Here is a 12,013-nt window from a genome sequence, read left to right on the forward strand (position 1 = left end):
CACCCAGGACATCTTCAAGTCCTGAAAATGCCTCCACATCACATCTCTTCTTCGCATTCCCACCCTCAGCAGCTACCATGGCCACTTTCTCCATCTCAGTGCTACATTTACTTCCATTACTAATCACATTAGTTCCAGAACAGAGTATCAGTAAATTCACTCTAATCCATACTCTATTCCTCCATCCTGTGGACCCTGGGATGGTTATGTCCATTCCACCTCTATATCGAGAGGGGACTTATAATCGACATGGATGATGGATACAATTCTCCTGTTTGCAGTTGTAGGTGCTCTTGGCTCCCTGGTGTGATGGTTGACCTTCTTCACTTCCCTGTTAGCTGGTCGGGGTAAGTCCAAAACCAGAGGGTAGGAGTTGCAAGTCTGCTGAGGCTCAGGGCCTGGCTGTCACATGAACCGTCCAGAGCTTCAGTCTCCTGAGCATACACCAACCCCAGTGCTAACCACAGGTCCAGCAAAAGTGACAGAAGAGGCATGTGTAGATCTTTAATTTTCTTATCTGGTGGTATCTATCTGGCTTGGTACTAGGGTGGCGCTGGCCATAAAGAATGAGTTAGGGGGAAACGGACTTTGGCCCAGTGGTTAGGGCGTCCGTCTACCATATGGGAGGTCCGCGGTTCAAACCCCGGGCCTCCTCGACCCGTGTGGAGCTGGCCATGCGCAGTGCTGATGCGCGCAAGGAGTGCCGTGCCACGCAAGGGTGTCCCCCGCGTGGGGGAGCCCCACGCGCAAGGAGTGCGCCCGTGAGGAGAGCCGCCCAGCGTGAAAAGAAAGAGCAGCCTGCCCAGGAATGGCGCCGCCCACACTTCCTGTGCCTCTGACGACAACAGAAGCGGACAAAGAAACAAAAGCAGACAAAGAAACAAGACGCAACAAATAGACACCAAGAACAGACAACCAGGGGAGGGGGGGAAATTAAATAAATAAATAAATCTTTAAAAAAATAAAGAATGAGTTAGGAAGTGTTCCAGCCTCTTCAAAATTTTGGAAGCTTTATACTTTAGACCCTATAAGAATAAAGAGTGGAGTTACATAAGAAAAATGTTACAATAGTTTTGGCATTTATAATTACCCATATGGTTACATTTATCAGAGGTCTTTAACTGTTTATGTTGCTTTGATCCACTATATAATAGCCTTTCCTTTCATCTGAACAATTCCTTTAAGCATTGTTTATAGGCCAGGTCTAGTAGTGATGAACTGCCTCAGCTTTTGTGCATTTGGGAATGTCTTAATCTCTTCCTTACACTTGAAAAATAGTCTTGCTGGATATAAAAGTTTGCTTATCAGTTTTCTTTCAGCACTTTATTTAATCCCACTGCCTTCTTGTCTTCATGGTTTATGATAAGAAATTGGCATTTAATCTTATTGGGACTTCCTTGTACATAACATGTTGCTTTCCTCTTACAACTTACAGAACTCTCTCCTTTTCCTTGGCGTGAGACTGTTGGATTATTATGTGTCTGGGCAGGGTGCAGTTCTCTTCAAGATCATCTTGTTTGGCGTTCTTGGGATCCTTGAGTATTTATATTTATGTCTTTTGTTAAATTTAGAAAATTTTCTGCCAATATATCTTTGAATATTCCTTCTGTCACTTTTTTCTATTTCTTCTCTTTCTGGGACTCCAATAATGCATATATTGATATGCCTGATTTTGTCCCACACATCTCTTGGCCCTGTTTGCTTTTTAAAAAATTTTTATCCCCCTCCCACTCTCCCTCCCTGCTGTTTTTGATGGCTGAGTTCATTCACTGTGTGATCTTCTGTATCCGTTTCTCTTTTTTTCCTTCTCTTCTCATCTTTCTCCTCTAGGATTCACCAGGATTTGATCCTGGGGACCTCTGATGTGGAGAGAGGTTCCCTGTCAATTGCACCACCTCAATTCCTGGTCTCTGCTTCACTTCACCTTGATGCTCCCCTTCGTCTTTCGTGTTGCATCATCATCTTGCTGTATGAGTCACTTGCATTGTGTACCAGTCTGATATGGCTATGAATTCCAAAAATAGATAATGGCTTATGTTTGTAATCTGGTCTGTACCTGGGCATGATTAAGTTATGATTGGGACTTTGACTGGGCTATGTCATTAGGGCATTGAGTCCCTACCCCTTGGTGGGGTGGGGACTCACAGATAAAATGCATGGCAAAGGACAGAGTTGAGGGTTCTTAATGTTGGAGTTTGATGCTGAAGCCTTAAGCTGGAGCCCTGGAAAAGTAAGCTCACAGAGGAAATAGAGGCAAGCCCCAGGAAAAGAGGAACCTTGAGCCCAGGAAGAAGCAAGCCCTAGGAAGAGAGGAACCCTGAACCCAGAGAGAAGCAAGACCCTGGAAGAGAGGAACCCAGGAAGCCTGAGTCCTCACAGACTTCGGCAGCCATCTTGCTCCAACATCTTGCTCCAACATCTTGCTCACTTTGGTGAGGGAAGTAACTTATGTTTATGGTCTGGTATCTGTAAGCTCCTACGCCAAATAAATACTTTATAAAAACCAACCCATTTCTGGTATTTTGCATCAGCACCCCTTTGGCTAACTAATACACATGAACACTGTCTCACCACGTGGGCACTTGGCTTGCTGCTCCGGTACTTGGCTCACCATGTGGGCACTGGCTCACTGCACAGGCACTAGCTCACCACGTGGGCACTCACACAGGCACTTGGCTCATTGCGTGGGTACTCACATGGGCGCTTGGCTCACCATGCGGGCTCTCGGTTCACCATACAGGCACTTGGCTCACAGCGTGGACATTTGCATCAACACTCAGCTCACCATGTGGGCACTTGGCTCACCATGCAGGTACCCACATGGGCACTTGACTTGCCACACGGGCACTTGGCTACCATGTGGGCACTCTGCTCACCATGCGAGCACTTGGCTGGCCACGTGGGAACTTGCTTGCCACACAGGCATGCTTTCTCTTCTTTTTCACCAGGAGGCCCCAGGGATTGAACCCAGGCCCTCCCATATGGTAGGCAGAGACCTTATTACTTGAGCCACATCTGCTTCCCAGCCCTGTTTGCTTTCTAAAATTATTTTTTTCTTTCTGCTTCTCAGCCTGAATAATTTCAATTGTCTTGTCTTCAAGGTCACTGGGTCACTGATTCTTTCTTTTGCAAGCTCCCATTCACTGTTCAAACCCACTAAGAAATTTCTTTTTAGTTATTGTAGCTCTCAACTCCAGAATTTCTGTTTGGTCCCTTTAAAACATTTCTCTCTTTATTGAGATTCTCATGAAGTCCGTGGGTTGTTCTCCTGACATCCTTAGTTCTTTCTCTGTGTTTTCATTTATCTCCTTGAATATATTTAAGATAGTTTTTTTTTTAATTTTTTGCCTGATATATCCAAAATCTGGTCTTCTTTCTTGATGATTTATGAATTTTTATCTTGGTTTCCTGTTTCATTGTTTCTATTGTAATCTTTGTTGCTCACTGTACATTTCAAAATTTTGATGCATTAACTCTGGGCTTCCATCCTTGAGCTCTCAGTTCCTTAAGTTTGTATCAGCTAGGGATATGTTAGAGATTTCCTAGAGTGCCAGGAGCTAACAAAAACAATCAAACCAAGGCAAAATAATGTTTTTTGCAGTATTTGCAAATTGGTTCTGTGTTGGCTGGTGCTCTCCTTCAGAGTTTAGCCCTCCTAACAAGAGTATTAGTCCAAGGTGAAAGTGAAGTGCTGAGCCCTCCATCTTTTCTAAACCTGTGTCTCTGCTTAAGCTTGTACTCACTCCTGTCCTTAGTAATTCCCTGTTTATAGGAATCCCAATATCTGTTCAATATCCCTTAAAATAGAATTTCCCTTGTTTTTCTTTCCTATCTTCTAAAAAAAATACCCTGTAATGTGTTTGGTTTGAAAAATGGGAATTTATTGACTCCTCCTGGTGTGGTGGTTTGGAGATATGTACCCCAGAAAAACATGTTTTTAAACTTAAACCATTCCTGTGGGAATGCACCCATTATAAGTAGAACATTCTGTGAGGTTACTTTGGTTAAGGTGAGGCCTAATTCAATAAAATGGGTCTTAATCTTTTTACTGGAGTCCTTTGGATATACTCATAGTGGCAAAAATTAAAAACCACAGCAGGGGGGGGGTACTGGGTTCCTGGCCAGTGGTGCTCTATCGTGGTCCCTAGGGGAGCAGCGACAGTCTCCCAGGTGCAGCGGCGGGGACCGGGGGGGAGTGGGGGTTCAACAGTGAGCCCCTGACACTAATGACTATGCTTGTGAGCTGATGGGCCTGAAATAAGAACAAGGCCTAGAGCAGCTTGTGCCTGGGAATTTCCTCCTGTCAGCCTTCATGTTACTCAAATGTGGCCAGTCTTGAAGCCAAACTCAGCATGTAAATGCAATGCCTTCCCCCCAGCGTGGGACATGACACCCGGGGATGAGCCTCCCTGGCAACGAGGGACCACTATCAACTACCAACTGATGATGCAACTGGAAAATGACCTTATACGGAAGGTTCAATGTGGATCAGCAGAATATCCCTGTCTACATAAAATAACATGACTTTAAAATGCTGTTTGACTTAATGTAAGGGGGAAATGGAAAGGAGAAATGAGTTTATATGGCTACGAGTCTCTAAAAAAGAGTCTGGAGGCTGTCAGAAGGATTGCCCTTATGCACAACTGAGCGGGGTCTGAGAGACAGATAGAGCAGATACAACCCCCAGGTATTGGTTCCTTTGAGGGCTAAAGAGACCCGTGGGAGTTATGGTCATGGCCGATGGGGTTAACTACCAGGTCAGATGGCCCCTCTTTGGAAATGGTGTTTATGTGTGATGAATCTGGACTCAGATGGGATCTCTCTTCATGGGACTTTCATGCTAATGTGCTGGAGGTGCAGTTGGTGTTGGGGTTTGGGATATATTTGGGGGATTTGAATCTCTGGACTGACAGTGTGATGGCCAGGTCCTGAGCCTCAGCAGACTCCAGCACCTACAGTCTGATTCATTGGACTCACCACACTCAGCTAAGATGGAGTTGAAGAGGGACAACCACCACACCATGGAGCCTAGAGTGATTACAACTGAAAGTGGGAGGATTGCATCCAGCATCCATGTGGAATCTGAGCCTCCTCTTGACATAGAGGTGCAATGGACACAACCAATCCAGTGTCCACATAGAAAAGGTGGCATTGGATTGGGAAAAGTGGACATGGTGGCTGATGGGTATGGGGAAAGGCGGGAGGAGATGAGAAGTGGAGGCATCTTTGGGACATGGAGCTGCCCTGGATGGTGCTTCAGGGGCAGTCACTGGACATTGTAAATCCTCACAGGGCCCACTGGATGGAATGGGGGAGAGTATGGGCCATGATGTGGACCATTGACCATGAGGTGCAGAGGTGCCCAAAGATGTACTTACCAAATGCAATGGATGTGTCATGATGATGGGAATGAGTGTTGCTGGGGGGGGAGAAGTGGGGTGGGGGTGGTGGGGTTGAATGGGACCTCATATATATATATTTTTTTAATGTAATATTATTACAAAGTCAATTAAAAAAAAGAAGGTGAAAAGACAAAATAAATAAATAAATAAATAAATAAATAAATAGAATGAAATCTAGAGACAGAGAGCCATAGAGGGAATAGCCAGAAGCTGAAATTCAGTGGAAACCAGAAGAGAAGAGAGAGGCCAGAAATACTACATGTATTTCCATGTGATATAGGAGCCAAGGACCAAGGATTACCAGCAGCCAACCCCAGAACACCAGTCTTTGGGAAGAAAGCACTGCCTTGATGATATCATCATTTGGACTTCCCTTAGCTTCAAATCCATGAGCCAATAAATTCCCATTGTTTAAGCCAATGCATTGCATGGTACTTGCTTTAGCAATGAAGAAATTAAAATACCTGATTTCTCTCTCCATTGATTTCTGGCTTTTTCCTGTGGCTTTCTCTCTAGGAGTCTGAATCTTCCTCCATATTTCAGCTCCTACTGTACATTTCGTCCATCATTATCCCAGCTCGCACTGGCTGGCCTCCAATGGTAAGAGTGGTATAAGTTTCCTGCTGTGGCTAATCTCTGTGTTACTTTGTCATCCTCTGACATCTCAGCTATTCCTTAACTTGTGGTACCAGTTTCTTATATTAAATTTCCTGTTTTGACTATATAGAGTGCTTTGTTTGTTTCCTGTCGTGACTCTGACTGATACATGTGACTACAGTGGCTTGCATATTTGACTGTGATCAGTGCTGCATCCTTTTCAAAATTCATGTTTGATGTTGAATGCAGTGTTTTTTATCCAAGCATTCTTCCCAGATGGGTTAGTCCTGGACTCTCTGGTGTCACTTTCATAAGGAGTATGTCTTAAGACCCAGAATATTTTCCTGTACTGATGGTGTTGTTTGAAATATCAGTTTAGAAATCTATTGCAATGTGGCCACTCTCTAAGCCAAACTCAGTATATAAATGCATTACCTTCCCCCCAGTGGGACATGATTCTCGGGGATGAGCTTCCCTGGCACCAAGGGATTACTACCAAGCACCAGCCTGTGATGCAACTTGAAAAAGACCTTAAATAAAAGGGGGAAATGGTAACGAAAAATTAGTTTCTATGGCTAAGAGACTTCAAAATGAGTTGGGAAGCCATCAGAGGGGTGGTGCTTATGCACATCTTAGCAGGATCTCATAGACAGCCAAATTAGATACTACCCCAAATGGTGTGGCTCCTAAGGGTTACAGAGACACCCAGGTCCTATGGACATGGCAGATGGCTACAGAGTTTGGTGCCTTGCCAGTGGGCCCTACTTTGGAATTTGTGCTCCCAAGTGTGAAAGAGTTGGATTCATATGTGACTTCTCCACACATACCTCTTCTGTCCCTCTTATTGAACCTGTGGTTGGCGCTGGAGTTGGTGGATGTATGTCCAGGAAACTTGAATCTCTGGACTGTCCATGTGCCAGCTGGGCCCTGAGCTTCAGCAGAGTTGCAACACCTACTCTCCAGTTCATTGGACTCACTCAGGATAGCTAACAAGGAGATGAGGATAGACAACCACTACACCAACGAACTGAGAGTCTACAAATGCAAACAAGAGAGTCCCATCCATCAGCCATGTGGGATCGAAGCCCCCTCTCAATTAAGAGGTGGGGTGGGCATCACCATCCCAGAGTCCTCAGGATTTGGGAATAAAATATGGACTTGAGTGGACTTACTGGTATTCTAGTATAGACTTATTGTGACTCTAGCAATGGAAGATATCATGTCATTGATGTGGAGACAGTGGCCACTGGAGCTGCTGAAGGCAGGGAGAGGGAAAAAGAGGTGTAATATGGGGGCATTTTTGGGACTCAGAGTTGTTCTGAACAACATTGCAGGGACAGATGCAGGATATTATATATCCTGCCATAACCTACCAAATTGACTGGGAGAGAGTGTAAACTACAATGTAAACTATAATCCATGCTGTGTAGCAGTGCTCCAAAATGTGTTCATCAACTGCAATGAATGTATCATATTAATGAAAGAAGTTGTTGATGTGGGAAAAGGGGGGGGTGTGGGGAGTGGGGCATATGGGAATCCCCTATATTTTTTCATGTAACATTTTGTGTGATCTATGTATCTTTTAAAAATAAATTTTCAAAAATATTTTTAAAAATCTATTGAGTATCTAGGTCTACCAGGATGGCCTCCTTATGGCAGGCAATTATTGAAAAGGATGGCTCCTTTTTTGGAGGTCTGCTAAAGGGGCAATTATGAGATTTTAAAAGCTGACAATGTTCCTGAGGTAGGGGAAACATTGGCTCTTTTTCAGATTCTAAGAACACAGGGGGAGGGAGGAAGATGTGTAGGTGAAGCACAGAGGATTTTTAGGGCAATTAAACTATTATGCATTGTATTAGTCAGCCAAAGGGGTGCTGATGCAAAATATCAGAAATTGGTTGGTTTCTATAAAGGGTATTTATTTGGGGTAGGAGCTTACAGATACCAGGTCATAAAACATAAGTTACTTCCCTCACCAAAGTCTATTTGGAGCAAGATGGCTGCTGACGTCTATAAGGGCTCAGGCATCCTGGGTTCCTATGTTCTTGGGGCTTGCCTTACTCTGGCTTCAAGGTTCCTCCCTTCCTGGGGCTGGCTTCTCTTTCCTCTGTGTGCTGACTTCCCGGGTCTTCAGCATCAAACTCTAACATCAGAAATCCCCAACTCTGTTCTTTGCCATGCTTTTTATCTGTGAGTACCCATCCACCAAGGGGTGGGTACTGAGTGGGGACTCAACACCCTAATCATAACTCAATCATGCCCAGGTACAGATCAGATTACAAGCATAAGCCAATATTTCTTTTTGGAATTCATCAATTATATCAAACTGCTACATGCATGATACTGTAATTGTAGATACATGACATTATTTGTCAAAATCCATAGAAATTCATAGCACAGAGTGAACCTTAATGTATGCAATTTTTAAAAATCAGTTAGGAGGTTGGGAGATCCTGGAAAGAATGCAGACTGTAACTATAAAGAATCTAACCGAATTACTAATATATGAAGCAACCTCACTAAAGGAGATGGGGGTAGGGGGGAAAGGTGAGGACCTAAACAACTTTCAAAATGAATGGAGTTTGTAAGACTAAAGGCAAAAGGAACTACACGTAAGCACTATACTCTAGGAGATAATTTTTTTTTCCTTGAAAGTATGGGTTAACAATTTTGTATTGCTGTACATGTATACTAGAATGGAACAATTAAATAAATGAATGACAGATGGTAGAAACCAGGTTTCTCACAGTTGGGGTGGGAATTTACAGATAAGTTAGGAAAGGAGGCTAGAATTAGTTATGTAGTGATGGATTACAGTTGGGAATATCACTATCCGCTCATGGTTAGCTTAATATTGATACAGATGGCTACATATAGAATAGAAATATTTATAAATATGTGTATATATGGGTTAATATGCACATCTGTTTCAGTTTCCTAGGCTACTCAAAGCACATACCATGAAATGGGTTGGCTTTAAGCAATGGGGATTTATTAGCAGTTTGAGGCTGTGAAAATGTCCAAATCAAGACATTATCAAGGCAATGCTTTCTTCCCAAAGACTGGCTGCCAGCGACACTTGGCTTCTCCACCACATGGCAAGGCACATGTGACATCTGTTCTCTCCCTTTTCTTCCAGGTCTTGTTGATTTCAGCTTCTTGCTTCTGTGACTCTCTCCCTCTCCCTCTGTATTCATCCCATTTATAAAGGGCTCCAGCAAGAGGATTAAGACCCACCCTCAATGAGGTATGTCACACCCTAACTGAAGTAGCCTTATACAAAGATTCTACTTACAATGGGTTTACACCCACAGGAATGGATTAGATTTAAGAACATACTTTTCTGAGGTACACACAGTTTCAAACCACCATATCATGTATACAAGCATCCCTCATTTTATTGTGCTTCACTTTAATGCATTTTGCACATTTTTTATAAATTGGTGCAATTTTTCTAACAGCAATGTGCTCACTTCATGTCTCTGTGTCACATTTTCGTTAGTCTCACAGTATTTCAAGCTTTTTCATTATTGTTATATCTGTTATGGTGATCTATGACCAGTGATCTTTGATGTTACTATTATAATTGCTTTGGGGTACCACAAACAGTGGCCATATGAGATGGCAAACTTAAATGATAAATGTTATGTGTGTTCTGACTGCTCTAGTGACCAGCCATTCCTGCATCCCTCTCCTTCTCTTGGTCCTCCCTATTCCCTGAGACACAGAAATATTGAAATAAGGCCAATTAATAATGCTTTAAGTATTCAAGTAGAATAAAGAGTTGCACATCTCTCACTTTAAACCAAAAACTAGAAATGCTTAAGCTTAGTGAGGGTGGCATGTTGCAAGCAAGATACACTAAAAATTAGGCCTTTTGTGCCAAAGAGTTAGCCAAGTTGTGAATGCAGATGAAAAGTTCTTGAAGGGAACTAAAAGTGCTGCTGCAGTTTATGCATGAATGATAAGAAAGTGAAATGGTCTTATTGCTGATGTGGGGAAAGTTTTAGTGCTCTAGATAGAAGATCAAACCAGCTGCAACATTCTTTTAAGCCAAAACCTAATCCAGAGCAAGGCCCTAACTCTCTCCAATTCTAGGAAGGCTGAGAAAGGCAAGGAAGCTGAAGAAGAAAAGTTTGAAATTAGCAGAGGTTGGTTCATAAAGTTTAAGGGAAAAAGCTATCTATATAACATAAAAGTGCAAGGTGAAGCAGCAAGCACTGATGTAGAAACTGCAGTAATTTATCCAGAAGATCCAGCTAACAAAATTGATGAAGGTGGTTATGCTAAACAACAGATTTTCAATGTATATGAAACAGCCTTCTATTGGAAGAAGATGCCATCTAGGACTTTCATAGCTAGAGAAAAGTCAATGCCTCACTTCAAAGCTTCAAAGGATAAGCTGACTATCTTGTAAGGGGCTAATGCAGCTGGTGACTTTAAATTGAAGCCAATGTTCATTTATCATTCTGAAAATCTTAGCACCCTTAAGAATGATGCTAAATATACTCTGCCTGTGCTCTGTAAATGGAACAAGAAACCCTGGATGACAGCACATCTGTTTACAACATGGTTTACTGAATATTTTCTGACCTACTGCTCAAACTATACCTGCTCATTAACAATGCACCTGGTCACCCAAGAGCTCTGATAGAGATGTACAATGAGATTGATGTTGTTTTCATGCCTGTTTAGCACATCTGTTCTGCAGCCTATGCATGAATCCAGTAGTCATTCCAACTTTCAAGTATTATTATTTAAGCAATACATTTTGTGAGGCTAAGCTACCATAGATAGTGATTGCTCTGATGGGTCTGGCAAATTCAATTGAAAACCTTCAGGAAAGAAACCATTCTAGATGCCATTAAGTACATTTGTAATTCATGGGAAGAAGTCAAAATGTTAACATTGGAAGGAGTTTAGAAGAGGTTGATTCCAGTCCTAATGGATGGCTTTGAAGTGTTCAAGATTTCAGTGGAGGAACTAACTGCAGATGTGGTGGACATAGAAAAACTAGAATTAGAAGTGAAGTCTGAAGATGTGACTGAATTGCTGCAATGTCATGATAAAACTTTAATGGATGAGTTGCTTCTTATGGATGAGCAAAGGAAGTGCCTTCTTGAGATGGAATCTACTCCTGGTGAAGATGCTGTGAACACTGTTGAAATGACAACGAAGGACTTCGAATATTACATAAACTTAGTTGATAAAGCAGCAGCAGGGTTTGGGAGGATTGACTCCAGTTTTGAAAGAAGATCTACTGTAGGCAAAATGCTATCAAACAGCATCATATGCTACAGAGAAACCTTTCAAAAAGCAAGAGTCAATTGATATGGCTAACTTCAATGTTATCCTATTTTAAGAAATTGTCACAGCCAATACGACCTTCAGCAACCACCACCCTGATCAGTCAGCAACCATCAACATTGAGGCAAGACCCTCCACCAGCAAAAAGATTACAACTCGGGGGCAAATGGGGACCTCATATTTTTTAATGTAATATCTTTTTTAAAAATGAATAAACTGAGTAGAATTTGAAAAAAAAAGATTACAACTCACTGAAGATGGTTCAGTGATGGTTACCATTTTGTAGCACTGAAGTATTTTTTAATTAAGGTATGTACATTGTTTTTCAGACATAATGCTATTGTAACTTAATAGACTACAGTATAGTATAAACATAACTTTTATATGCACTGGGAAATGAAAAATCTGTGTGACTCATTTTATCGTGTTATTTTCTTTATTGCTGTGGTCTGGAACAGAACCTGCAATATCTCCAAGGTATGCCTGTATTTCTTTGCTCTGTCAGCTGAAAGGACCTAAAAACAACAACCCACTAGTAGCAATGAGCTGAGTACAGATCTTGGTTTCTAATACCATTCTCAAATAAAAGAAACCAGGAATCCTTGAAGAAATTGCAGATTCTAGGACTGGAGCAGGAAATAAATAAGATGAGCCTGGAGCATCTTGTGGTTCCAGAAAGTAAAGAAGTGCTAAACACACAAAAACAC

At 42.2% G+C, this 12,013-nt stretch overlaps 1 pseudogene; it reads left to right on the forward strand.

Moving 5' to 3' along the window:
• The first annotated feature begins 9,241 nt into the window (after positions 1 to 9,241).
• LOC139437991 (tigger transposable element-derived protein 1-like) lies at positions 9,242 to 11,458 on the forward strand (annotated as a pseudogene).
• The last annotated feature ends 555 nt before the right edge of the window (positions 11,459 to 12,013 follow it).

The sequence above is a fragment of the Dasypus novemcinctus genome, chromosome X, assembly GCF_030445035.2.
Source record: "Dasypus novemcinctus isolate mDasNov1 chromosome X, mDasNov1.1.hap2, whole genome shotgun sequence".
Lineage (NCBI taxonomy): Eukaryota > Metazoa > Chordata > Mammalia > Cingulata > Dasypodidae > Dasypus > Dasypus novemcinctus.